We start from the raw sequence: 27567 nt of genomic DNA on the forward strand, positions 1-27567 counted from the left end.
ACCATTCATATGTACAATAATGTAAGAACACAATGTACATGGTTAGTTCTCACATTTAAGATGGGACACAAGAAGTGTTCCTTGAAGACAAGCCAGGCAATAGCTTTTCAAAGAACTAAAACTTGGCTTTAGCAACAGATGTGGAAAGCCAGGAAATATCAAATCCTCTACCAGGAAGCCAAAAATGCTATTTATTTAATTTATTAATAGTTAGGCATGTTTCTAATGGTACAATGTTCTCATAAAGACTACAATAAAGACTAATCAGGCATCTTTGTGCAAGGGAGGTATTTGGTGCTAACTTCTCCCTTTTAACTATCCTTTGGAAACTATTTCTTCCATGTCCCAACAGCATTAGCAATAATTGAACACTGTAATGTATCTCCTGTTGCGGAGACATAGGCGTCTTATTAAATCGTTCCATCATTAATAGATCCCTACTACTAAATTGCCAAGACTGAGGCCAGCCACAACAACAAAACATGCAGGAGGCAGAGCAGACCAAACGTAAAAAAATGAAGAAAACACAGTACTGCAGCTAGGATTCAGTTACTCAGTTATTCAGATACAAAAACTCGGTATTTTAGCAGTAGTTACCATGTTCTAGGAGTACTAAACATCACTTTTCAAAACCACTGTACACAACACACAAGGCAGTGATTACTTAATTAAGAATAATTAATGCTATTACAGACAATTTTTCCACTCTTGTCCTCTAAGAACCTTCTATAGTGATCGAAAGAAAGTCGCATCACAGCCCTAACAGTAGATGGTTGAGGAAGAAAACATTTATTTCAGACTTAATAAATTCCTAGTACCCTCACTGGCTTGCTTGGATGAAGATCCTTCTTCATCTCTATCCTTCCCTCTCCCTTCCACCAAGGAGATGCATCTTTCTCTCTTGCATGAACACCTCTCTCCCAGAGAGCAAAGAGTGCCCACAGGGAATGCCACAAAGCTTTGAGGGAACCAGGAAAAGTCTTCCTGCAGGCTGGATGTTCTACTGTTTGTAGAACCTACTCTACTGAGAGTAGAGGGAACTGTACAATCCCACTCCATTTTTCAGGCTCTTGCTTTGCTTTTTGAAAGGGGGCAATGAAGTTGTGTTTCAACAATGCCAGCCTGCGTTCCTCAGAAGAGGACAGCATTTCCCCAATAATGCCAGAACTTAAAAGTTCTCCTTGTCAAAACAGTTCCTGAAGACAATGAATTTGAAGTAATGAAAAATAGAGTTAATAATCAACAAAATGGAAGTATGTAGAACAAAGGATGATGTATCATATTAATCCATCTCTCCTTATAGATTTTCTACTACCAAGAGCTTTATCTTGAATTTTCTCTGAAAAGGCTGGGAGTTTAGAAGAATTCTTGATCCAGGCACAAAAATGTAAGGGGAACCGACAACTCAGCCAATTACTCCTGTCTTATTCAGCAATGCATTATGTGTTATTTTTAAGACAGGAGGAATAATGAAGAAAACCTGAGGGTAAACCAATCCTTGACACTAAAACTAACCAGCTTGAACGTTGGGTTTTTGCTTCTCATCTTGTCCTCTCTCCTTCTTATCTGCCTTTAGTCCCAGCAGAAATTCATGTTTATAACCACTGAACTATTTTTTCTTTCAGAACCTTCAAACAAGCTGATTTGAAACCTGTTTAAATGCAGCTGCTCAATTCATCAGTTTTAAAGGATCACACTGCTGCAGTGGTTCTTCTTTGCACTGTCATCCTGCCACAAAGTATATTGATCTAAATATTGTATTATTGATCTATAGTATTATACTCTTCATAGGCTGAATCTTTCTTACCTTGCATAGCTTTTAAATATGTGTTTCATTTTTTTTTAAGTAGTACTATTACTTGAGGAAAGAGAGGTTTCTCATTTTTTAAAGCAAGGACTAGGAGTTTGTGAGGAGAGTCACTGAAGAAGCTGGCTCTAAACTAAAGTTCCAGAATACCGGAGAGAGGGGACGGGAAGTTTTGATGAAGTCAGCCCTGCCATTTTAATTTGACATACTCTCACTAGCACTTTTATCATTAAGGAGATGGAAGCAGGATTGGGCCACTTGGAATGATTATAGAGAGGTTATCGAAGTAACCGGAAATGAGATAAGGAAGCTTGATGCCATCTGGAACTAAATCTGGTCAAGTATGTCAATGGGAACAAGAGGGGCTTCTTCAAATGCACAAATTCACAGCAAAAGGAAAATTAAGGATAATGAGGACACATTACTAATGGAGTGGGGATGCTGGTAACAGAGAACACAGAGTTACTGAATGTCTTCTTTGCATTGGTCTGACATGATCATCTCTTAGGACTCTGACCCAGGAGACCAGGGTAAAGGAATGTTGGAAGGAAGGAGGATTGGGTTAGAGAACACCTAATCAAATTTGACATCTACAAGTCCATGGGCCCTGATGGACTGCATCCATGAGTGCTAAAAGAACTGATGGACACTATAGTGAGGCTGCTCACTATCATCTTTGAAAGGCCATGGCAGTCAGGAGAGGTATCTAAGGACTGGAAGAAAGCAAATGTCACCCAGTCTTCAAAATGGGTAAGAAAGAGGACCCAGGGAACTACTGGCCAGTCAGCCCCACCTCAACCCTGAGAAAAGTGATGGAGTACCACGTTCTGGAGTTCATCTCTAGCCACATGGATAACAAGAAGGTGATCAGGAGCACTCAGCATGGATTCACAAAAAAATAAATAATGCTTGACCAACCGGATTGCTTTCTACCATGAAACAACCACCTGTATGGATGAGGGGAGACCAGTGGATATTGTCTACCCCATCTTCAGTGAGGCTTTCAAGGCTGTCTCTCTCACAACATCCTCATAGGCAAAGTCAGCAAGTGCAGGCTGGATGAGTGGACAGTGAGGTGGATTCAGAACTGTCTGAAAGGCAGATCCCAGAGGGTCATACCAGTGGCACAGGTCTGAGCTGGAGGCCTGTCACTCGTGGCGTCCCCCAAGGTTCAGTACTGGGCCCAGTGTTGTTCACATTATTTATCAGTGACTTGGATGAAGGGCAGAGGCCTCCTCAGCAGATTCCCTGACAACTCAAAGCTGGGAGGAGGGGCTGATATCCTACAGGGCTGTGCAGCCCTTCAGAAGGACCTTGACAGGCTGGAGAGATGGGCAGAGAGGAACTTTCTGAGATTCAAAAAGGCGCATGCAGGGTCCTGCAACCGGGGAGGAATAACCCCTGCAGCAGCACAGGCTGGGGCTGAGCTGCTGGAAAGCAGCTCTGTGGAGAAGGACCTGGGGGTTCTGGTGGACAAGAAGCTGTCCCTGAGCCAGCAGTGCCTTTGTGGCCAAGATGGCAAATGGTGTCCTGGGGTGCATTGGAAAGAGCAGTGCCAGCAGGTCAAGGAGAGCAGATCCTGCCCCTCTACTCAGCCCTGGTGAGGCCACATCTTCAGTGCTGTGTCCAGTCCTGGGTTCCTCAGTACAAGATGATTAAAAGACTGGAGGATCTCTCTTACAGGAAAGGCTGAGGGAGCTGGGCCTGTTCAGCCTGAGAAGAGATGACTGAGAAGGGACCTCATCAATGTCTCATCAATTGTGAAGGGAGGATGCCAAGAGGATGGAGCCAGGCTCTGCTCGGTGGTGCCAAGCAACAGGACAAGAGGCAATAGACAGAAATTGATGCACAGGAAGTTTCATCTGAATACATGGAAGAACTTCTTCACTGTGAGGATTACTGTGCAGTGGAACAGATTGGCCAGAGAGATTGTGGAATCTCCCTGGCTGGAGATATTCAAGAATTGTCTGGACACAATTCTGTGCCATATGCTCTAGAATGACCCTGCTTGAGCAGGAAGGTTGGACCAGATGATCCACTGTGGTTCCTGCTAACCTTACTTGTCCTCTGTGATTATGTCCATGATAAATACCAGTGCTTCCCAAAAAACACACACATATAATAGATGCAATTACTAAGGCCCCAGCTAGAAGAAAATAGTGCAGGAAACAATGCTGCAAGTTTTGTTGGGTTGTGGTTTTTTTAAGGCTAAATATTAGCCAGGTAATACAGTGAAGGAAGACAATATCAACTTCATGTGACCCTCTATTTATCAGCAGCAAAGATTTTGATTCAACAACTAGGTCAGCATTTATCATTTTAAAACAGGAAAAGTAAAATAAAGGGAAGGAACAAAAACTGCAAGAAATGTGAAAGCAAAGTCATCCTATAGTACCTCTGGTAGTGCAGCAATGCCTTTTTTAGGGGATTAAGAACACACATAAGTCTGGTTGAATACAAGCAGGTAACTGGACAAAGGGGTTTTTTCGTCTCATTATGATCAAAAGCCCTAAATTTTGTTGCTATTTCAGCTTCAGGAACTTGTGGTTTTAGAACCAACCACAGACAAATGTCTGCCTGGTGAGCACATGTGAATTGTCCCAAGCAGAGTGAGATGTCCTACTCAGAAGTGTCTGGGTAGTCATCAGTACTGGCAGCATATGCAATACTGGGGGAAAAAGGGGCAGTGGGAGGAGGGAAAAACCCACAAAATAAAACCAGATTTCTGCTAGCTGTCCGTGAGGCTGATTTTCTCTCTCCCAACCTGGTTTTGAAGGATGCTACAGTCACGGGGCGGAAGGAATGGATATAAGGAGTTTTTTTAGAAAGCACTGATAATTCTCCTAGGAATCTAAAAAATGTCTCTCTGCAAGAGTGAACTAAGTTGAAAAGATACTTGGTCTCCTTCTCAGTGTTTCTCAGCTTTTCAGCACAAGATAAAGAGCCCCAAAGAGGCAAGTCAGTTCTGTTTGCACATGAACATTTTGTCCAGCAAGTAAAAACAGCCTACATTTAACTTTATTCTTCTGTGTTGAAGGCAGCTGTTACACTCCCATTTGGCAGCATTTCATTCAGGAGAAAACAGCAGACTTCCGCCCTTGGGAGAAAAAAACTAAAAAACTAAATCTGAAGAGAAGCGGTGGCTTGAGCAAATGTCTTCATTTGTGACCATCCCTCAGCCTGTTGGAAAGGAGGACAGTCAACACAAGAATGGGGAAAGTTCAGCATTTAAATACAATAGCTCATTTCGTTGCTTCCTCACTAGAGAATCGACGCTACAAAAGACTGTTTTGCAATGAACTGTCTCCATTATATTTCTGTTGTTTGCATTACAACAGAACACAGAAATCTCATCCAAGACCAGTGCCTGACTAAGCGACACAACTTCAAATGTTTGTAGACTGACTTGGTGACCAACATATGGTGGGACCAGAACTGAGCTCAGAGGGGAAGTGAGTTACTGGAGGCCAGGAATGAACTGAGAATGGACTGTTTCCAACATCTTTCAATTGCACCGCATGGCACCAATACTCTTCCTTTTGCCAAGAAATACAGATTTGCTACCCTTAGGCAAGCTTTTCTTTAAAAACATTATACTTCTGTAAATGAAAATAATTTTGTATGAAAATTTCCAATATATTTTCCCTGAGTTTTGATAGAACAGAGATGGAGTTAGGATATTCATTTCTTTATAATTTCAAACAACTCACTGGTTCTAGAACACACAACTCATATTCTAGCCCACAATAAGGGAGGAGACTGTTAACCTTCAATATATGCTCATTACTTGCACCATTTTAAAAAGAGGGCATTGGGATGAGGTTTGTTCTAGGAGAAGACTGAGGTCTCTAAAGCATCACAAAAGTGCTCAAAAGAATTTCTACTTGTTTCTCTTCGTGATCAGAAAAATGCAAGTACTTCTAAAAATCAATAGGTGGCATGTAGTCTTGTACATAAGAAACACTAGATTAATCAGCAGAGAAGTAACATTTAAATTTTCCAGGTTTTCTGGTAGATTCAGATAGTTTTATTCTTTCAGGCTCTCTATCAAGATGCTATCCTCAGTTACACATTATGACTCTGAAGTGGTCATGTTCCTGTTTGAAAAATCTAAAATGTTATTGATGATCCAGTCTTTATATTATGAATTTCTGTAAGCCAATATCCTATTTTTAGAGCTGAAACACAGATGGTTCAAATAAGAACTGCTCTTATCGCAATATCCCGCAGGCTAATCTTTCTATTAGGGGGTATGCAAATTCCCATACAAACAAAATTTCAGCTGTGCATCCCACCACTTTCCAATACTTCACTTCTAAGAACCATTCCAGCTATATTTTCATACAGTTGTCTTAAAAAATGGCACAGATTTATTGCTTCGAGCATTTTTCATTTACACTTATCTCTGCTTAAATTTGTCTGGCAAAGCATCAATCCTCCTGCCTAAAACTTACAGCAGTTTCGAGGACAGATCTATGCTAATGAGCAAATAAAACAATTGACCCCATTCAGCCTGTTAGCTGCAACCAGGTCTATGACATGCAAACACATAACTAAGTGCCTTACCAGAATTACTAGTTTCACAGAAAAACACTTTTTCTCCTCAGTGAGGCTAAATCTAGAGAATCCCCTCATCCTATTTTGCGTTTCCTTCAGTTTATAAGCAACACATCTGACACTTCCTCACAAGTAATTTTTCTTCCTCTGCCAAATTTCAAATGGGTTGGACAGCAAGGCAGGTTCAAAATGTCTACTGCATTACACCAAGTGTGTTCTCTCCCAGGGTACACAGGAAGGCATGAAAAATATTTCAGGGGAAGGGACGGGGGAACAAGTCAATGGTATCACAAGTTAGAACAGGAGGTGTGAGTAGCAAAAGGGACACTTAGGGTTACTGTGGTGGACTGGCATACTGAACACACCCATAGAAAGCTCAGAGTTCATGAGCTCTTATGTTCACATGCAACACGAGACACCTTGAAAGTGCAGTGGGTCACCTCCAAGTTCTTAATACATTTCCTCACCCAGGGTGTAGCTGCCAAACAGAGTAAAGTTTATTTGCACTGCCTGTCAATGGAAGCCAAGCAGTAACAAGTCACTGCTGCACACCATGCATGGCATTATCCTTGGGTTGATCCTGTAATATTTTGTCTTCCCCTTTGTTCACAAACTTACTTGGAGAATTACCAGATGTTTTCTTCTTTCCCTTATAGCACCAGCCTTATTCTTGGCTAACTTTTGCAGTTACCAATGGCCCATCACAATCCCTGTTTAATTAGTTTTATTTCAAATGTTTAACTCAGCTCTGGGCTTTGCTCTGGAAGGAAGCCTGCTCACTTAGGGTCTCTACAAGAAAAACTTCATGTATGCAACTGAAATGCAACTCAAATGTGTGAGGGCTGAAAAATGCAGCAACCATGTGCTCTGATGGGGTTTTGTCTGTGTTTTTGCAAAACCTAAAAACAAAGCGGACATTTGGAGTTCAAAACCTTCAGAGTTACACGGCTTCTTGACTACCCTAGTCCACACATCAGTTCATGTCTTGATGCAAGTTCTTCAGTTTGGAAATATTTTGACCCTAGTTTTCAAGTTGTTTTCTAATATTAAAAAAATAAATATTTATTTCACTATATATCTATTGATATTTCCAAACTGACAAACATTTTTGACTGTCACAGATATCAAATAGACAATAATAAATTGTAGCAGCTCAACAACTGTCAAAAGTAAAGTACTTTTGACATGGTATAAAGTCAAGAATACAAATAAAATTTTAATTAGTTTGCACTATCAACATAAAATGCTAAATACCTATACACTTCAATATAACTTTCTAGATATATTAGAAAATGTATAGCACAAAGAAAGAATGGGCAAACTGCCATCTATGCACTGTTTTTGGCTGTGTGTGTCACAACCGAAAGTAAATAAAAGACAAATTTTCACTTAAATGCTGCAGGATGCTTTGTAGTACAGGAAATTTAACATCCAAATACTGGAAATTTACTCCATCCCTCCGACTTCACACTGCTGCTAACACATGGCTGTCCCACATCTATGTTCTTGGGGCTTTGATTCATGCTCAGATCAGTGATTCTCCCTGTCATTACACACAGAATGTAAATATTTGCTCTGTCTGTTTTCTGGTTTACCGACTTGACCCACTATTGAATATGAAGGCTGTAATTCAATCATAGAAGGATCTGTTGCCATGCATAAACTAGGATTTTATGTTTTATGACTTAGGGTTTGCAGAGCAGCCGTCTTCCTACTCACCTCCCCCTGTCCTTGCCCATGGCTGAATTATAGTTCTGTCTCTAATTGAAGCCTATTATTATTCTATTTCTCTTCTGCTGAGAGAAAGACCAGAGCTATCATTCTGAATACACAGCAAGCCACAGGAGTCTGAATGAGGTATTCTAATGACAGGTCCTCCTCCACAGCACATTTACAGTCTTTCTGCTAATTAATTTGATTTCCTTTGTCTAGACTAACATAATACAGCAAGTTATGCTCATTTAAAGGGAGATCATTAGCTTTTCAGTTCACTCCAAATGAGGAAGAAAGAAGAGTCAATAGACTGGAATCTGGGGGAGACTGACTGACTTTGTCCTTAACTACAACATTGCTTATGTTTTCACTTGACCAAGACTTTGTCTCCAGGAGAACCCGAGACAGCACTATCATCAGAGGAGAGACTATAATCAAAATCAGATATCGTCGGTATGTGCATGGCAAGGCAGTGGCAGTTACACAGAAGGGTTCTGTCTATGATGGACTGAAGTCAGCAGCTTTCTTCCTGGCAATCATTTGGCATTTGCTGTTCACAGCTCCTGACATCCTCAGAGAGCTGGACAAACATGTAATTAAAAACACACACAAACTGATTTCTTCAGACTCCCTTCACAGAATGAAATGAGATTCAATAGTGTGCCACTGGCCTAGTAAACCAGAGGCAAAACTAGTAATGGAGTTAAAAAAGTAACTCCTCACTATTTGGAAGGCAAGACTTACATTTGCCAGTTTTGACAATGACTGAAACTTAGGAACTGGACAAAGTCTGAGAACGGAGCTGTCAGTCAAATACAGAACTTGGGAAATGAAGTGCTGCATGATAAACACATGAACAGACTTGGATTTGAAAGTTCAGCCTTCTGATTCATCTGGGAAGATCCAGTTTTAAAATCCAGCAAGAAAAGTGACAAAGAATCAGACATCATTTAGGTGCCCTGTGGAGTTCAAACACTTCCTAATAATGGCAGGGAAGATCTTCCCCTATGACAAAGTAAGAAGGGAGAAAGCTGACAGGGGCAATTCTCTTCTGCTCACACATCCACAGAAAAGTGCCAGAGTTCTCCTTCTGCAGGCAGTTCCAGGACTATCATTGTCACCTCAGCTGCATTTATAATTTTGCAGCATCAGAGAGGAAGGATTCCAACTTTGTGACTTCCTGGCGGAGGGGTTATTATTTTGGCTCATAGTAACTGGGGACCTTCTTTACTCAAACACAAGCAAAAGATAAACTGCACCTGGAGGCTCTTTATTAACTTATTTTGACCTTGGTTTTTTTTACAGTGTTTGGCCACAAGCCATTCAAACTGTGTCACCACAGGTAAGGTTTGAGTATTTTTCCATTATTGACACTTTCAAGCTCAGCAGAAGCAGACAGTAAATAAAAGGAAATCTAAAGATTCTTCTCTTTGTCTTTTTCAGAAAGCTTATCTTGGAAAGGTCAGGAAAGTACCTTGGAAAGAATTAGCCAACATCTAGCTATAAATTTCAGTGTGAGATCACAAGCTCCATTTCTCTTCCAGGTCTATTCAACGACTCTTCCCCAGATCTACCTTAGGCAGCTCTTCCTTCAATCTAGAAAAGAGAGAACACCTCTGGTAATCTTGGGTGACCTCATGTTACTACACAGAAAAACTAAGATACCAAGACCCGGATGCATGTCAGTGCTTAATTGGATGGAGAGTAATGAATGGTCCAAGTGAAGTGGCTGAAAATCTTCCCTTCTGATAGGACTACAAAGTGAAGTCCTAGCTAACAGGTCCACATGTGACTAGCAAAGGCAAGACTGACTGGGAAGAGAGGGAATGAGTGATCAGCAAGATTGCCCATTCAGAGTTTGCTTTGGTTTCTTTTCTCTCATTACAAAGAAGTCAGAGAACATATGCACTACAGTTTACACTCTTTTACTAATCCTAACCACTCAGTGTTGGTTCAAGCAATCACATATATTGTACTGAAGCAGCAAGGGAGTGCAATCAGATGAAGGTTCTGTTTGATCAGATGAAAGTACTTGTAATGGCTCGGCAACCAAATGCCATCTGTGCCACTTGCTAAGTCCACTGTAGCTGATTATAGCCAAATAAGATCATCCCAAAGAAAATGCTCTGATCCATAGGTTTACTCTGGTTCCTAATGAGAGATCAAACACACAACTCATATATTCATTTATGACTGATTTAGACCAAAAGTACAAAAAAAATGTTATGCACCCATGAACTAGACTTTTCTAAATATTTTCCTACGTCTTGGCTAAACAATAGGCTTTTTAAAGAAGCCATGTGTAATATGGGATTAAGAAGACTGGAATCTCAAATAAGGAATGATGGAAAATATTTTCTGAAACTGTGAGAACTAGACATATTGAAAGCCTCATCTCGATATTGGAGGAAATATTAACATTGGCCTATGTTTCCACTTAAGATCAGCTAAATTACTGGATTCTGAATTCTTCCTTATTTTCTTTTCAAGAAGGAGGTGAAGTGAGCAAAAACTGGTTTCTTGTAATTTCAATGTAAAATTACTAAATCCTCAACAGCCAAGAAGCCATTTCATAGAGTTAACATGAAACATGTTTTTGTCTCAGTAATGGGAAAGCCCTAAAAATGCATGTCAATTCAAATTAGGGCCTCTAGGTCTAAAAGTGCCTGTATCTCTTCCTTTGAAAAAGCATATTTGAAAAAGAAAGTTTTGATCAACACTTCTGAAAACTTTCATTCCTACTGTGGGAAGAGACAAAGTTTCAACTGAACTCACCACAATTCCTTTAGTATGATGGTCCTCAATGGGTCAATGATAACCACAGCCCCATGGGACTTTCTACACTTGTATTTTGAAAGGAGGCTCAGCAAAGAATTTGGCTTAGGAAAACAAGACTATGCTTCCTCTCTTCCCTTACTTAGTTTCAGAACAACAGCTTTTGCTTTGAGTGATTATTTCAGCTTCTGTAATTTTTCTCCAGCACAAAAGTACAGAGAAGCATCATAAACATCAGATCAGTGATTTGGGCAGTGTGAGAACATGGTGAATGTCAGAGCAATGGAACAGTAATTAGGAAAAGCATTGTAAAGAATGCACCTAGCAAAGGTAAAAGCTAAAAGCAGCTCACCTGTCTGAAAATCTGCTAACTTGGCAAAACTCCTCCTTCTTAGAAGATCCTAAGAAGCCCCTTAATTAGCACAAAAACTGAAGAGTAGTAATTGCTACTTGGCTAAACTTTGCTAATTAAAAACACAAGGACATTTGTGGGGTGATTTTTTTCCTTCTTTTCTACCCTCAAAATCACTTTGGTTTATGACATGAATGACACAAAACGCTACATTAGAGAAAGTGCATACTTCTGTATCTACATGCATACTTCTGTATCTACATATTTTTATAACATTGAAGGGGAGGACTCTTAAGCTTACCTAAACAAAAAAAAAAAACCAACAAAAAAAAAAGGAATGAGAATTAGATCATTAAACGGTATGGTTTAAGCAGAATGTGCAATGGCACTGCAGACTTGAACAGAAAAGGAAGCAAGAGAGGTGCTTTTGAATTATAGAAACAGACTGAAGAATGTGAGCTACTGAGTGGATGTACAGCATAACTGTACAAAAGACGTAAAGAGCTCCTCTAGATATAGTAGTTTTAACAAGGTCCTCGCTATGATTATTCTCCACCCCCCATAAAAACCAAAATATTATTTGTTTAAAGCTGCTTGCCAAATCCATGGCAAAGCATCTAAGAGAAACAAGATATTTATTGACATGTTAGAATCAGGTGACAGGGACATACATACCACTTGAATCAATGTGAGCAATCTAGAAAACACCTGTTCCCACACCTACAAACCTCCAGCTTCATTCTTCATATGACATCTCCATGTGCTAGTGCTTCTGAGGGATGCCCAGACAAAACCTACAGTACAAACTGGGTGGGTAGCAATGCTGTCTTCTACCACTCACACAGAAGACAGATGGAATTTGGGAGCCTCCCAGCAGCTACCCAACAGCCCTGCTTTGTCGTGTGTGTTTCACGTACAGCCACCACTGAGTGGAAGATGAACAGCACGAACTGCTTGCTACCAGTCATGCAAAAATGTAGCCAGTGGGGGACGCTACTTATCTTCCTCCTAACAAGCCTTTCAACACCATCTTCCCTGTTCATGAATTTAAGCTCATGGTTTCAGTACACACATGAACTGGAGATAACTTGACTCACGTTCCCTTCCTATTGTGGAAAAAAGAAAATCCTCTAAAAATTGCAGAAAAGGTTAGTGAGGAAATGGAAAGCACAAATAAGCATTTCCCATGCTTTACAGTTAAAGCTGGGTTATCAGGTAGGGAATAAACACAAAATTCCTGGACCTGTAGGGAATTACAATACCATATCCAACATTATTTTGATGTCATTAGGCTTTGAGGTATGGAGGGTGAGGACCGGATTTAAACTCCCTGAATTGTATCATCCTCCGTGACAGATTAAAGTCAATTGTTTTAGATTTTTGAGCCCAAATGAAAATAATCACAGACAAGAAGAATTAAAACCTATGTATTTTTCCCTCACTTTCACATGCTGATTAGAATACTGCAGAATGTTAGTTCAAACATATATTCCCATTATATGTAGTCATTTTGGAATAGTACAACTCCACTTTCAGGAAGAGTAATGGCACATGGAAAACCCTGTACCTGACCTTGGGAAATAACAAAAACAGCAATTAATGCCAGCTGGACATATTTCCGATTGCAACCCATGCCTCTCAGAGATAAAGCCTAAATTATCCCATACTGTCACCCAGTCCAGGGTGCAGTTTGAGTCCTTTAGACTGAGCCACAGTCACTCTGCTCCTGCTCTCACTCAGGACACAGGCATGTGTGCAGCCACACAGTCAGCAAGACAAGTTTGCTGATCCAGCCAAAAAGGGTTGGCTTTTTTTTTTGGTTTTTTTGGGGGGGTTTTTTTGGGTTTGTTTTTTTTTTTTTTTTTGTTTTTTGGGTTTTTTTTGTTTTGCCTGCAGGATGAGTGGTGCCGCTGGGCTCCTGTGCCAGTGCTGGGCTGCTCTGCCTTCCCAGTGCCAGCCTGCAGGCAAGGCTGCTTCCAGCCAGTGGCCACACCACACCCTGATACTTCTTCCAGACTGGGGCCTGGGAATGCTGTCACCCAACTTACCTGTTTCAGGGTGGAGGAGGCTAATGTAACTGGGAGGGTGTGGCTGATAAAGGTGGCGTTGACAGATGAAACTGCATGCTTTGGCTTCCTATAAGAGATGCATGGTCCTAGTATCTAAATGGCTTGATGTTAGTAGCACAGTCTGTACCACTGCACTGAGAAGGAATAGTAATAATAACAATAATAATAATAATAGAATAGAATGTGATGGGTAGGACCATTTCAGATGCCCAAGAGCATCACAAAGATGTTTGTTTGGGCTGACACATCAGAGACAGACCTTGTGAGAGATACATACTCCTCCACAGTGGCCACTGGAAGCCAGGTGAGAAATGTGGCATATGTGAACAGGCGCATGTACTAGGGCAACCAGCTCTCTGTCAGAACCTCATTCTGCTATAAAGACACAAGCACTTGATTATGGCAAGTGTCTTAAACATACAGTTCTGGTTCATGACTAGATTTCCAAAAGTGGTATGCACTGTTTATCTCAAGTCCTCAATGGATATGGGGTACTTAAAAAGAGGATCTTTTATCTTATCTTGAAAATGTACTCTGCAACTGTAGTGCAAAACTAAATATTAAACATGGAAAAAGAAGCATGAAAACATACTCTAACTTCTCCATCCTACTGTCTGACTTTTGAGTGTCTTGCCTTTTAAGTGCAAAGGTTTCTACCACCAAGATGTCAGGGTTTTGATTAAACATAACCACTGGTTACACTGCAAAGAAATGATGTCCATGATACATGAAACACTGGTGCCTTCTGCTTCACTCTTTCTCCATTATCACTATCACCCTCCCAGTCCTAACATTTACCCTTGCTGGATTCTCCACACCTGATCCAGAATCTAGCCTGGAAGACAGTGGCAAGGTGGCTCTTTCTTTGTGTGAGGAGGCTACATACCCATGCAATTAGTCCAATGCAAAATTAAAGAAAATTAAATCTAAGGACAAACAAACAAATAAACAAACAAGTAGCATGGTTTGGTGAAAGAAGTTAGACTAAATACTTTTCCATTCTCTTTGCAGATAACAGATATACCAGAATACTCATGAGACAGAATCAATCTGCTGGTCTATAACTTGAAAAAAAAAATCTGTCAGAAGTTATAATACATTTTGAATGCAAATATTTTTCCAACCTCCCTTTCAGAACAGAGCACCAGTGCCATAACAAAAACTGGTCACTTGTTCTGCTATTGAATTCACATGGATTTTTGCCCTCCTTAGACAAAAGCATAAATTGTGCATTCACATGACATGGTAAGAAAAGGAGTGGTGGTGCTAATACCTGAATGAGAAAAACAGACAAATATTCAGGATGATTCATTGTGCAGAAGGCTGAAACAGTCTGTTCACTTGGTCAGATACTGTTTCTTCGGTGACAATTCCAGTGCCAGAGCCCCAGCTTGTAGATCTGCCACACAGTCAAAGAGTACAGACAGCACAGTGACCAGCCAGTCAAAGGGAACAGGCCTTATGCACAGAACTTGCTCATTAAGCTTCTCCCTTGTTCCTGAACAAAGGCACCTTCATTCCCCAAAAGCCTGAGTGATTCTGAGAACCACGTGGGCTAAGGTTTTCCACTTAACTGCAGCTGCTTTTATGCAAGAATAAATGTAATATAATTAATAGTCAACAGATAGGACTAAGCTTTCATGCAGGTATGGGAATATTTAAGTAATTAGGACTCTGATTTAGACAGGGCAGCTTTAAACTAACACTGTAGAAGTTAAGCAAACACTTAATTGGCTTCCTGTGTTCAGGCCCAAAAGCCTGTTAAAGTTACCAAACCATAGAAGAGAGGCGTGATAAAGTAACCTGCACACCAGCAATCAAAAGCACTGGGATCACACGTTATACCCACTTGTAATTAAAATTAAGAGATGGAAATTGTATGGCAATTGAGTAAGTCTGAAGTTTGGATCAGCTGGCATTTGAACAGGGAAAGGTGTCTGCCATCTTAAATATATAGCCTTTGTTTTTAATCAATTACAAAGTAATATTTATTCTTTTTAAAGGAAGCCATAGGCTCTTTTCTTCACTGACAGCTTTTTGTTAAATCAGCTTCCATACACTCCCCCAATTTTATATTGTTTCAGTGTGCACTGATGTCTCTCATAATGGTCATCACAGTAACAAATTTGTCCCAACATGTTCCACAGTAGATAAGAGACTCCTCTGCACCTGGAAATTAAAATAACTATACAAAAGCAGAAGCCAACCCAATTTATATGCAAATCTCAGATCTACGACCACCACACTTCACTGATGGTACATTGAGGATTTTAAGGACAAATCAAGAAGTGCTTTTTGGCCCTGAAAACATGGGTGCACAAATGCAGTAGTAGCTCCTGAACTGGTTCTGAGCACCATGCTTCAGGAAAGCCATGCAGTCTTCTTGTGAGAAGGCAAGGAAGAAAGACACAAACATTTATAGAGACAGAAACTAACTCAATATGGCAAGATTGCAGGAATCAGTGACCTTTAATACACATAAGCAAAGTCCAGAGGAGTGATGTTAGTAGCTTTTAAATGCATAAAAGGCAATAGCAAAGAGTGAAATTATATGCTTTTACTCCTCATGGATTTGAATGCAGTAATGTTAGCAAGTAATATTTCAGACAATATTCCTATTAGCAAGCACCATGATACAGATAGGGAGGCATTGGAATTGACTTGCCTAAGTTTGTCGACTCATCATCAGTATTATTGAGGAAAAGTGACGCAAAAGGAAGAAAAAAAAATCACATCTGCCATAGATTATGTTAGATGAAATGGATCCTAACAAGTAGGAGAAGTGCTAGATGACTTCTCAAAGTTCTTTTAATTCCCTTTTAAATAAACAGACATATATATATATATATTATATACAGTAATCATTATCTGCCAAAGAACTATCTTTCTAATAGGTTTGGGGTTTTTTTGCCTAGTTTTGTCATCTGTCATCTTCCTAGGCTTTTAGGTTTTGTGCTAGCTATCACAGAAATAAATCATCATTCTTTTTGCTATGTGGTCACTAAACCACTATTCAAAGCCAGCCTGATGTTTAACACACTGCAATCTGTTAAATGTGAGGCTACCAGGTTTATAATGCAGATACTATCAGATGGTTTCAGAATTAAATACTCAGTTTGACTTCTTTTGCTGCAGGCAGAATACATAATTTTTGTGCAATGCTCCTCTGTTGGCAAAAGAGGTCAAGACACAAGAGTTTGAAGAATGTCTTGGCTTTTCCAAAATTTCAGTTATTTAGAGGAAACATTGCCTTCTTTATGTTTTGATGAAGATGAATATAATTTCTATATCATTAGCAAATCAGTCAGGTTTCCTAAAACATATTTAAATCTGCATAAAACACACAGACACCATTTTCCACATAAGGCTACTTTGGGCAGAGTTTTAGAACATCTTTGAAGACTGATTTCAAGACAGAGGAGTCAAAACTGTTTAATTAGACAGGGTGGGTGGAGGATAAGATGGAAATATTGTGCCATGCACACTTCTTCCCCAGAGTCCCTTCAGAGGCAGTGAACAGACACACTGAACTAGAAGGCTGGCAATGGCAGTGCTGCTGCTGCGACACCAGCTGATGGAGCTGCCAAATTCCACAGCCAGCAACTGAATGGGACAGCTGAGTGGCTTCCTTCCCAGAGGTCTCAGGATGACAGAACAGGCCTACAGACAACCACGTCCTCAAAGATCTGAGGCCAACTGCAGAGGTTTGCACAGAAGAAAACATCTGTAATGTGCTCATGACAGTAAACACCCAAATTCCTCTCTATTTGTAATACCCATAATTAACAGGTGTGGAATAGTTTGTCAACAGCTGTTATCATAAAGCAATGGTATTCGTCCTACAAGCACAGCAGTGCTCTGTGAAGCTCTACCCACTGTCCAACACTCCCTTTCCCACAGAGCACAGCAAATAAGATAGTGAAATTGCCCTCAAACAGAAACTGAACACACACTGGAATAGGATTCAAGTGACCCATCTGCCTTCTTTATCCTTCCAAAACTGATACAGGTTTTGAAATTTGATTTACTTACTGTTGCTAGTTCTCTAAAATTAATAGAGAGAGTAAAGGCATCTCCTCAACATTTTCTTTATGAGGAAAATTGCTTCCTTAACTAGATACAGTCTAATATTTCTGATTACTTTAAACAGGTGGGGTGACATTGTAGTGTGTGGTTTCCTAAAAGCAAGGAAAGAGTCATTCACCTAAGAGTGACCTACAATACCAATATTAGTCATTTCTTTAGTATTATGTTCTTATTATTTACTGGTTTTAGTAACCAGCTATTTCTGAGAGAAGCCAGTGTTTGAGGTATGTTTTTTAAACCAATGCTACATCCCTTGTAATCCAATGCAAAGCAATAGTCAAGTGGATATACATACATTCATAATCTAATAAAAAGTGCATCACTCATTGCCAAGGAATTACTGCAGGATTGAAACAAAAGGGATGTTTAATACAAGACAGGATCCTTAAACAGATCAGCATATTAGAGGATGCTTCATGCACTAGGCAGTACTGCAGTGCTTTTTACCAACAGAAAGTTCCCTACCTGCCCACTGTGTTCAGTAAGCCCAGGAAAAGAAAATAAGGCAGATGGGTGCTTTCTCTGCAAATACATATTTAAAAATGTTTCAGAGACTTTTTTTGACAAATACTGTCTTCATTAGAGTGAATGGGAAAAATAACATTTTAGTTCAATAGAGACAATAATTTTTCTCTGTGGGAATGTAAGTACAAAATCTTTGAGGTTTGAAATATACAGTTATTTAGATCAGCCAATGATCTGTCTTCAGGTACACTTGCTGATATTTGACACATTTCAGGCAGCACAAAAATGTACTGCTATTAAAAATATTGGTAAGTTTGAAGCAGCCAGCAAATGCTTACTTTGACAGCTGAAAGATGGGAAAAAAAAAAAAGAAAAAAAGAAAAAAAATGTTTACCAGGAAGTAACTTAAAATAACAGATTAACAACATTTATGTTCTTAGAATATCCTGCAATTCCAATACAAATTATTTTTCACTTGTACTTAATATTACACTGCTTCTTTCATTATTTTTTATATCTAAATTGTATTATAATTATAATTATTTTTCATCTGGCTAGAAAGAGGAAGAAAAAAGGGCAAGGGAAAACTCCAAAAATTAATGTTTCCTGTCCAGTGCGACACACCAAATAAATCTAGCCTAATTAGTCTTAATCTAGGTTAGAGCAGTCCTTGCCTTTACAAGAGCAGCATTTCAAGAGGTTCCATAAAACCATGGCTAAAAAGGTTTCCCCTAAAAGTTCCCTCCTTTTAATGATGTCCAGTTCAACCAAATTCTGCAAGCCACTGGTAACCCAAACTTTCTGCTTTCTGATTTTTCTTGCTTATGCAAGTTAGTGAAGCCACCTAGCAGGCTCACTTAGGACATCTGAGAATGGTTCAGTCTCCCATTAAATGCCTTTCTAAGAAGTTTGAGCCCACAATAATTTAGTATCAACACACCACAGATAATTATCTCCTAACATTCCCTCCTTCCATGACTCTGGGTATAGGGATCTAGTAAAAACTTAATGGAAGATCATTGCAGGTAAAATACTGAAGTAAGTGAAAAAGGAGAAAGAGCTGTAATACAACTTTTTGCATGGAGAAAATGTAAAGAAATAAGGAGTATTTTGTGGCACAAGTTCCATGTAATTCTAAAGACATAAATATAAAAATGTAATTGGAATCACCCCATACTCCATTGATTTACACTGCTGGCTTGAACCAAATTAAGATCTGGTTAAGGTTCTCTTCAGCGATACCAGACCAGCTGAGGAAACCAGAGATACCAGAGCATCTGAAGTCATGAGGCTCAGTTTCAGCAATGGTGACATATAACCGTTTTTCTGAAGCTAAAGGTAACTTTCCCACAACGAGTGCATTACTTGTTGGCTTCATAACACAAATGTCTTGTTTGGTAGTTTCCTGGCTGGAAGGACCTAGTTAGTGCCAGTTGGCGGTACCAGGCAAATCATTTCAGCAAAGAAAGGCTGATCCTAATCTCTTCTCATGCAAGGCTAATACAGTATCAGTGAAGAATTCAGTATCTGTATTCCTTTGTGTGCACAGCTCCCAACTGAACTTTGGACTTGTAAAATTGGTTGTTATGTAGGACTTCCTCATCTTGAAGTAAAGTCATGTTCAGTGAGCCTTAAAAGCATCTGGGAAATCCCAAGAGCCCCTGAAAGGCTCACTAGCTCTGAACTGTGACATTCTGGCTACTGGCCGCAGGGGCCATTCCTTATATAAGGGCTTGACAGTAGAAGGGAGGGGGTAAAATGTGTCTAGCTGTACTGTGGATCTAATTACATCTTCTTATAGCTCCAAGGAACTTACCACCTTCAGTTCCAGAGTGTAATTTAACCTATGCATTCAACCCTCATAGTGATCCTCTCCAGACTGAAGTTGCACCTTATTACTCACAGAGTGAAAATCCCAGCAGATACATCCAAAAATGGGAGTATTAAGCAGCATCTCATAGCATTTCTTAATTTTTCTTCCTTTTTTTTTCCTGAACACTTCTGCAGAAGCCTCCACTTGTGAGATGCAGAGCTTTGTAAACACTCATTTCTTCAGCATTATCTGAAGTTTCATAATTTCCCACTTTGGCACACTGACTTATGTACACTTTAAGCCTAATCCCCAGCACAAAGAGTGCACCTTACCTATGGAATTCCTGATACCAGCCCTCTAATTTTTATGCTCTTCAATAGTCCTTATGAGTCCTGTGAGAGTGATGCCTCTATGGAATTATTTTGGTTGCTCAGTTTCACATTCAAAAACAGGTGCTTTGGAAAACCAGGACTTGCACTTCCCTAATACTTTGCAGCTCAGTCTATAGAGCACTTCATTTTGTTTGGAGGCCACCTAGGCAGGTGACCACAAAGCAGTTTGCCCTACCTATTAGTCTCCCACTTCTCTACAAGATTTATTAAATTCAGACTGCCAGGCTAATCTATCTTCACAGCTCCACATATTGAGCAAGGACCATGCAAAATTCTTAGCCTTTGTAATGTTAGGCAGAGGAAAACATAAGCACTCTAAGAAAAGGGTTTAAGGCAAGTTGCCCAACAAAAAGTTTGGGGTTTCATGTTCACAGACTAGCACTCTAGGCATTGTTATTTGCAGAATTCCTTTGACCTTCATAACAGGCCAGTCTTCTGCATAGTGAAAATAGGTGGGAGGAAAGAAGGCAAAGGCTACTTTTACAGCCACATAACTAAGCAGTGCCACAGGGGCCAGATACATTTAGTTTCTTCTTGGGTTCTTCTTCTGTTACTCAGACTGTGCTGAAGTTTCCAGAATAAAAGCAAAATGCTCCTTTCATTAACTTACGCATGAATCAAGGTTTTATTGCAATTCATATATATATATTCATATATATATATATATATATGTATATATATATATGCACAAGGCTGGGCTAACAGGCATATTTTGAGTAAAGGGTAAGCTGATATGAGAAGGTGACCGAGACAGAGTAGCAATGTCACAGTGATTCTGGATTCTTGATTTTTTTCAGTGTGGTAAAATAATGCAATCCTATGAGCAAAAAGAGTGAAAGAAAAAAAAGGTTACATACTTAGCCTGCGTCTCCCCACACCCCTACTACGCCCTGCAGAGCTACCCTATGAACAGGAGCAAGCAAAATCTACAAATGTGAAACCCTTCACCTTGCAGGCTCTGGTGATTGCCATCCCCAGCACAGATTCAAAACCATGCCAGCATTTGTCTTTCTCCCTTTTCTCCTGCACATTCCTTCTGCAGACCTCTAACCACAACTCTGCATCAGGGCAATAGTTGCAAGGCACAAGTCGATCTGGAGAGAGACCACTGTCTCAACATAGCATGGGCATAATTCAATAGTGACACAGTAAATCATCCTTCAAAGATAAGTCAATAGTGAATAAGTAATTTTATCTGTCAGGAGTTAACATGTAATGAATACTTGTAAAGGTTCCACAACATGAAATGTGCTAGTGGTTAGACATGAGTTCCCTCACATATGCTAACCAAGTCTATGAAGGAATAAATCCCACTTGACTTCTCCTGAAAAGCCTTAACAACAGCAAGCTGCATGTATAAACTCCTAAGAAAAGATTATACACCAAGAGATTGTTAGTTTACAGTCAGATATCTTATTTAAAGATGCATCTTGTAAGTGTTTCTTAGGAATCGTGTTAAATTTCCATGTAAAAATACTTTAAAAACAGTGAATGTGTGAGCAGAATAGTTTGCAATGAAAAATCCTAAATCTACTTAAAAAAGCCCAAAACACTTCTTGAACCCACACACACTGTGAAGCTATAAACAGTCTGGAATTTAACTTCACACCACTGAAAAGTTCAACTCACTTTTCATTTCTGTCACTATTTGCATTTTTCTTTTTTTTTCCAGTTACATAAAAGCATTAATCTGTTTGGATTTTCTTCTTGAATGTACTTTTCAAGTTCTTATATAAATTTCTAGCATGGCATGATATCTTTCCTATAAACTCTGTGAAAACATAGCTTATGATGTTTAAAACATTCTATTTAATTAAAAGAAATTAACAGTCCTCTTAAAATGTGCAAGCAGCAGTTGTATATTCTGAAATCCAGGCCGTAAGTATACATCCCTTAAATTTTCCCAACTTCTTGAATAAATAGATCCTTTGAGGTTTCCCAGATAAGATATATTTTAGATTACTTAGGCTACCCAAAGAATGCTTTTGCCACTCTGTGCAATTAGAGCTGAAAGTGCATTTATCTTGCTATAAATAAGGTGACTCTTAAAGAATGAAGTTCAGAAGTGTTAATGTCAACCCTTTAGTGGACATATCTTTGATAGGTTAACTCCATGTCTCAAAGCATCTATGCTAGTTTAATTCAAATTTGAAATCAATTCTGACCATTACAATATATGCAAGTCAAGAATAGTTGATGGAATAACTTCAGAATTAAATTATACAAGTTTTGTCAGAAAACCTAAGCAGCTACAAAGTTTGAAAGTTTCCAATTAAATATTATGTTAATTCACAACTACCCTGAAAATCACGTAGAATAAAAGGTATACCTGAAATGTCCAAGAACAACCTATGTATGGAGTAATTCAGTTCATCAGAAGCAAATCCTCTCTTCCTTACTTTTTAGCACTTGGGTTTGGATATGCTACTTCAAAAGAGAAAAGGGCAAGGGCAATTATCAATTGTTGTCTCTTTACTACAGTAAAAACTTTTTACAGGTATGGATGGCCTTGTGCAAACCACAAATAAAATTTTTGGATATCCCAGGTTAGAAACATTAAATAGTGAAGATAGCATAGCAATACACACTGGGGTGAAATTCTCACTGTATAGAAAGCATGGTTGACAGTGTTAGGTTTTTTAAGTATAAAAGTATATTTGCATTGTCTTGAAGTAACACATTGTTCTCCTTCTCTGTGCAAGGAAGTTAATCCAGTGTGTGCCAATCTGTATTAGAATTCACATCCTTATAGGCTTTGCAGAAAAACAAAACATCTAATTTTTTTGCATCTGTGCATAAGTTCATAGCTACCTCTTTTACATACTATTCATATTTGTTTACATGCACATGTACCACACTGCAATAAGCAGTTCATAACAGAAACACTTTAGCCTTTCATACTCTTTTAAAGAGCTCAATGACAATGACAGTTTTTACAGCTCATAAGGTGAACCATAAGGTTCTGTTCAAACAATGACAGTATTATACAATCACAGAATGGTCTGGGTTGACAAGGGAACTATAAAGACCTGCCAGTCCAACCCCCTGCCATGGGCAAGGACATGCTCCACTAGACCAGGTTGCTCCAAACCCCATCCAACCTGGTATCAAATATTTGCAGTGAGAGGACATACACAGATTGCCTGAGCAGGCTGTTCCTGCATCTCACCACTCTCATTAGCCCATGTAATTTCAGAAGATTTGGGAATGCTAGTCCTTGGGCTGTCTCTTAAACAGCAATCTTATCCAAAGATTTTCCACACATAGCAACTAGGCTCATGTATCTAGACCATTAAGTCCACCCAGTACTAGCAGGGTTTTTAAGACATCATGCAAGGAGTCTGCACCTACAAGCCTCATCAGTTAGAGCATACAGTGTTTTGAACACTTAAGTCAACATTTACAGCAAAGTTTCTGAGCTGGTCTCCCATACATATTGATTGTATACCATTCCAGACATGCCAGAGGGCACAAAGAAAGGCTGTAAAAGAATGAAGACACAGCCTAATGGCCAGAAGCAGAGCCGAGGGCAGGATGATCCTTTCAGTTTACTAAGTTTATACCTATGCCTAGCTAATGTCTTCCACCAGCATAGCTGTAGGCAGCAGAACAAAACACAGATACTCTAAGCATTACTCAGCATTCTATCAGCATTGCTCTGTGACTAACTGCTATATATGTTATTGTGCATCTAGAAGTTCAAAGTGTATCTGTTGCTCAGATTAAGACATCAGCTTTAATCATGGTAAAGTAAGCCAGTGTTCAAATGTTTTTAAAGGAAAAATAAATATATTGGCAAAAAATCTAATTTGGAGCACTTCATAACCAAAGAATCTCAAATTACAGTTCACTTTTATAATAGAAAATAAGCCTTCCTTTCATGAATATAAACCCAGCCATGCAGATTCTAATCTGACAATAAAAACCAATTAATTTAGGGTGGTTTTATAAACAGTGGCAATAAATTTAAACCTATGATAAATATAATGACCAGTAAGTTCCAATATTCTTAAGAAACACCTAAATTTTGGTGTGGAAGAAGAAAACCCAAACAACAAGCACCGGCATTCGCATCTCAAACTCTAAGTTTTACACATTCAGATAAAGTAACAGCTTAAGCCAATCATGTTTGACTGCTATCCAGTTATTTATACGAGTAAATGAAGCTGGCGTCCGAGTGGGGAGATGAACTGGCAACTTGCCGTAGCCTTGAGTTACAATCTGTATACAATGGGGCAAACTGCAGGCACTCTGATTGTCGTCTATCTATCTATGTGGAAGCAGAAGAGCCAAAACAGGCAATACTCTGCTTTACCTAACGACAAAGCAAGACAAGGATTTCTTTATTCTGCAAATGAAGTTGCTGAGGTCAGATCTGCAGAAGAACTCACCCCAGCTGTGACCTGAAGCCTGGACTGCCAGCGGAGTTGGATACACAGCAGTCTCCCCTGAGACACAAAACCCTTGGTATGGGCTTCACGCCCATGCTTTTGCAGTATTACTGCCTGAATGGATCACCTAAAAACAGAATAAAAATTCCCATGGTTCCTGGAAATCTTGAAGACTCCACAACATGCTGGACTGTATTGGTTATAATGGTTAGGCATGCCCTATAATGAAATGCTGGCTCAGCTGGAATGGAAAGGTCATCTCCACTGATTCCACAGACCTTTAAAGACCATTTTGGGTGGGAGAGGAATGCAGGAGAAATGAGATTGCTCCTCCACAGCTTGAACAGGATGACACAGATTGTTTCAAACTTTCATATCTCAAGCAGGTTAGGAGGTCACAGTCACACCTTACATGAACAGGAGAAGAAATTAGTATTTTGAGCTGACTTCATGGGCAGCATACAAATCCATAAATTTCATATGAAGAGTGATCCTTGCTTTTTAGGCTTCTTTCTAAGATATTTCATAGTTGAGAGGAGTGGGGAAATTAAACAATTTCCCTAATCACCTATTTATCAAATAAATGTATTACCATAACAGCATGAACAGCTAAAAGTAGTAGCTTCTATAACCAGCAGTCACTTCATCCTGCAGTTTCTACTAAATACCAACACATGGTAGGAATAATCCACTGGCCTTCTGGGGTGCTCAGAAGCACACAGCGAGTAGCTGCCCACTTTAGCAAGAGATCTGCCATTGTGGAGGCGATGAAGACATTTACAACAATAGCTTATGTGTCACAGTGTGATTATACATTACTAATAATATTTAAAAAAATATTTCCTGCACACATTCATAGCAAAATTACTTCATTCTATTTTACCAATTTGTAAGCAGCATTTGTGACCACGTAAAAATGACCTCTTAACTCGTACTTAGAAATGGAAAGTCATCCTTGCGGCCTTTTCTTTCTCCAGAATTCACTCTCTAGTTGAAACACTGGCCAAGGCAAAATAAACAAACATTAGTAAATACGAGACTGGACAGCCATTGCTTCTCAAGAGTAAAGTCTGCCAATGCCAGATATGAATCCAGAGACACTGCTGGTTTTACCTCTTCCAGAATAACTCTTCCAAGGAGCTACACCCTTGTCTAGCTTGCTCAAATTCTGAAAATTGCTGTTTATGACTGTGGCTGTAATAGCTGACCTAACCAGAAGTGCCAGGAATCAAACCACAGTCTTTGGAAAGCAACGGGATCCATAAGCTAGAGACTCCTTATTTTGAGAGACTGTGCTATAAGATTCCCCATCCTAAGCCACATGAGATGGCTATGCCAGGATAACAGCTCAGATTCCACAAATCACATCCATATTGTTAAGTTTTTTTAGTGTCTGGTGTACTTTTAAATGGACACCAAATCTGTTTGTCAGATAGAGTCTGAGCTGCTAAATAAATAGTGATAAATTTCCTAATACTACTGGGCAGAGTGTTCCTGCAAGTACAACGTGTGTTTATCAGTTTCCCACTGAGCTAGCGTTGACTTTCAAATTTCCTTTAATCTTATTATAGTAAACATAGTACAGCTCTCTGGCAAACAAGAGGAACATTCTTCCTGTAATATCATATGCTTCTTTTAAAGAAACCTTAGAGATGTCCAGAAAATAATTAGGCTCAACTTGGAATAACACAATAAACTCGTTTCCAAAGAAACAAGTTTCACAAAATATTATATTTTTGTACTGAAAAAAAAACCCAACATGGCTATTTTTATAAAGAGAAGACTGGTAAATACTGATAGGTACTCAAAATAGTGTGTTTGCATGTATCATATTTTTAAAGTCAGCTATTGAAACACCGACAGAAAAATATTTTTCTAGTTGGAAGCAGTCTACCTGAATTGAAGGATAAAGCAACTGGAATTTTGGATGCAGAATTCAGAAAATAGTAGACTGTAGTTTGTGAAGGAGCTTTTTCAATGCTCCTTTGAGAAGAAAGAACATCAAGTGCAGACAACTTTTAAAAAATCTTAGATAAAGAAAACGAAGTGAAATCTATTATAGTACAATTTGTATTTAAAGCCTCTTTTTCTTTGAGAGGAATTTATGGTAGACAAAGGTGGGATGTGTCTTACAGTTAAAAAAACCCAGAAATCTAGACTGAGTTGTTGGATAACTTTATGTAAGTGACAGAATGGACTTTGGGAACCTGAAAGCAAGACAGTTTCAGGTGACATAAACTAGCTCAATTTCCAATTATGTGCATTTGCCTTGTGTGCTTCAGGGTTTCTATAGAAAAAGGCTTATTACATATATCAGAAGTTGAACACAATGGTGCTATTTTCACATATCTTCTATGATTTTTGAACAAAACAATAAATATTCTTATAATCAGTTTCTGTAACACTTGAATCTTCAGCTTCAGCTACCATTAAGAAGCTACAAGTTCTGAGCTATGAAAGTCTCAGCTTCAGTAAGGAATGGAAGTATTAAAAAGACAGATGAACAATCTTCCCCTGCCTACGGGGAATCCAAGATGCTTACAATTTGTTTCAGTTTGTAAGCAGTCACTCTTCAGACTATCTCGGCAAAAACTGTTTTCACTAAAGAATCAAGCAAAATTTCCATGGACATCATTAATGAAGAATATAGACCAAAGTCAACAAACATGCTTAGTATAAGTCCGTTGTGTGTAGTAATCCAAAAGGCGTCAGCCAGAGAACAATTTAAATCAAAATAAAAGCGATAGCCATCTCTCTTTTTATTAGGAGACTTTACTGGATGCGTCCATTAAGTCATGCAACGTGTTCACATATTCCCATCTTCTTTGCCTGTCAAACTCCTCTTGTTCCTCACAAAGGACACTGAGATCCAAAATATGTTGACGGAACAGGAACTGACAAACGACAGATCATAACAATGGATCATAACAAAAAACATGCCTAGAGCAAGGATGTCTGATATCTGAGAGATTCCTTTTGGATGTTTTCCTTTTGGATTGAAGCTCTGACCCACTGTTTACACCCCTATCCCAAGCTCTCCCACATATTTTTAAATGACAACTTTCCAGATGTTATCTGTATGGAGACTGGCCAGATTTATGAGCAGGATCCCGCTTTATGCTAAGCCAAGCTAGTGTTTCAGCCTCA

General features: G+C 39.2%; 1 protein-coding gene across 1 annotated transcript in view; it reads right to left on the reverse strand.

Annotated features, from left to right (window-relative positions):
• Positions 1 to 27567, reverse strand: part of GREM2 (gremlin 2, DAN family BMP antagonist) — a 40642-nt gene that overhangs the window by 7677 nt on the left and 5398 nt on the right. The gene's annotated exons all lie outside the window — the stretch shown is intronic.

The sequence above is a fragment of the Lichenostomus cassidix genome, chromosome 3, assembly GCF_008360975.1.
Source record: "Lichenostomus cassidix isolate B80296 chromosome 3, HeHo_3.0, whole genome shotgun sequence".
In the NCBI taxonomy this organism is placed as follows: Eukaryota; Metazoa; Chordata; class Aves; order Passeriformes; family Meliphagidae; genus Lichenostomus; species Lichenostomus cassidix.